Source organism: Polyodon spathula, chromosome 34, assembly GCF_017654505.1.
Source record: "Polyodon spathula isolate WHYD16114869_AA chromosome 34, ASM1765450v1, whole genome shotgun sequence".
Lineage (NCBI taxonomy): Eukaryota > Metazoa > Chordata > Actinopteri > Acipenseriformes > Polyodontidae > Polyodon > Polyodon spathula.
The window spans coordinates 213,113-215,631 of record NC_054567.1 but is presented as its reverse complement, the minus strand read 5'-3'; the positions used below and the strand labels follow the sequence as shown (position 1 = coordinate 215,631).

The window sequence follows — 2,519 nt, the reverse complement described above, 5'->3', positions numbered from 1 at the left end:
ATATGTTTAAAGGGACATCACAGGGTGATCAGAAATAAACACCATAAACCAGAGATTTGTAGCTAGATGTAAAACAATAAATGTTGTAAAGTAACATTCATGACACAACCACATGGGCACATTATTATTTAATGTTGTGGCAAAATTCCCCTGACAGGACGGGATTTACTATTTACAAAACTCACGTGACAATGCAAGCATTGGTAACCCCTGGAGGATAAACAGCCAAGTGTACAGAAAGGCAAAACAAAATATCGTGTTTAATATCGCCTTTAATAATTAATGGAGCGGCGATTACAGTCAATAGACAATCAGGAATGTAAACAGCGGAGGTCACAGGAAAGGCAATATACCGTATTCAGAAACATAAAATATTTAGCTCTTCCATAGCTCTGGAGACACATCCCTGATATCAATCTTAATGACAGACTTCACAGATGAAGACATCGTGGCTGTTACTTTTACAACATTTTCTAATGTGATCTTTGACAATGAATTGTCTCCAACAATACAGATATTGCTGTTCTTGGTTTGATTTTCTAAACCCATGTCATAAAATAACTGCTGATTTAGAGACGTTTTCCTATCATAAATCATCAAATTGAATTTCCTGTTGTGTTTCAATGACCAGAAAGGGTTAGAAAACATCAAGCAGATTGTCTTCCCATTGAAATCGTAGCTCAGGAGGCCTTCAACACCACACCACGAGTATGCGTATTTTGTAAAAAAACACGTTCCATTTTTTCCTGGTTCTATTGTAAGTGTTGGTGGACTTTGCATGACACCACCATGAACGTAAAACCTGTGAAGAAAGAAATCTGTTTTCATTTTCTTTTCAAATTACCGGTACTAACTTATTATAGTGGCATCTATATACATTCATTTTATTACAGAGTTTGGCACCATTGTACTGCAATGGTTTAGTATAGATTACTACAGTGCAGTCAAACCTTGTTTCTCACTTTTCAACAAACAATTGGCAGCATCAAACATGTTAAGAACGCATAGTTTATCTCTAATGCAACAGTCCTTTTGTAGTTTAGATACAACAAAGTCTATAATAATAACACTCATAGCAACATCTACCTCATTTTGCATGACCCCATTATTTGCTAATTTTCCAATGAACTGTGTTTTTCTCAGTTAAAGTGCAAAATGCACAGTTCACAAGCAGCTTCAGTTTTGAAAGTTGCAGTGGAGGAATACATTTCTATTCTATTTTTATTAATTATTTTGCATTCGTTATTAAAGAATATGAAGGTTACAGTTTGTTCGGCCTGCAATTTTCTCTTACAGAGGTATTCTACTTACTCAGGTGATTCTAGTATGAATTTGCTGTTGTTACTGATTTCAATGCCAACACACATGAATCTGTCATTTGAAGACACAGCTTGCTCTATTTGTGAAGTCATTCTATACTGCTCCTTCAAAACAAACAATATCGTATTAATATAACAGACACTACAAGCACTTTTACATGTAAAGTTCTCCCTGTCTTATGACTACATTAACACTTTAGTACAAACCTCCCTGAATTTCCAACACTGACAACAAGGAACTTCAATTAAGAAAATTCTTATAGATTCATATTTTCTATAAGATTATTGTGTCTCTTTTATGTAGGTTATCTCTATCTATAATAATAATAATAATAATTATCAAGGCACAAAAATAATTAGAATTAAAAATAATTTTAGTTTAGTAAAAATTAGGAGATAACTACGGAAGCATATTGCTTGATCAGAAATTATCACGTAATTATGCAATAGTTATTCTGATAGATAATTAATACAATTTTTTTTTTTTTTTAATTATGGCATGGCAGCAATGCGCTTCCGTAGATAACAAGTTCTAATTGGGGGATTTTTTTTTTTTTTCATTAGCACTAGGTCGCTTCTGTATATACAGATGCACACACCAGTATACACTTCATATATTTCTTACCTGGTCTTGTAACCATAAAGCAGCTTTGTTATGTTGTCTTCTCTGAAGTCTTGACTAAGAGCTTTCAGCTGCTGCCTTTTATATAGCCGATGATTCATGGACTCAGCGAAAATTTCTGCAAAGCAATCAAACAAAAATGAAACCATTTGATACTCACATTCAAACCGTCAATTAGATTTGAGTCACTGGACTTTGACTTCCTCTTGAAACTTGCATTCTGTCACGTACACAACTTCAGTAGTTTTTCAGCAGTATTTTTTTTTATTATAAAAGCAAAAAACAGTTTATGAAATGTTAACAAAACCCATACCACCATGTCCTTGAATTGTTTGGACCATTTTTTTTTAAACTAGACAGTATTTAATAACAAACTCTAAATATTTACTCAAAGGTGAGCAAGGACACATTCCTAGTCATGAATTGCAAAATATCTGTGTGTGCACGTGATGTTTGTGACTCATCATATAATACTGAGCCCCCTACATAATAAAGACATTAGACACTAGGCAGACACAATCAAACTGCAGCACAGTCTCTGTAGCCTGTTTACTTCTTCAGTTCAAGTAAGGAGTTAT

General features: G+C 33.8%; 1 long non-coding RNA gene across 1 annotated transcript; it reads right to left on the bottom strand.

The window, feature by feature from the left end:
• Positions 1-746: 746 nt before the first annotated feature.
• Positions 747-2,312, bottom strand: LOC121303636. The gene is made up of 4 exons (XR_005947826.1): positions 2,255-2,312; positions 1,945-2,059; positions 1,312-1,424; positions 747-802 (listed from the first exon to the last, which is right to left on the bottom strand). It is a non-coding gene; the product is annotated as an uncharacterized LOC121303636 (long non-coding RNA).
• Between the last annotated feature and the right edge of the window lie 207 nt (positions 2,313-2,519).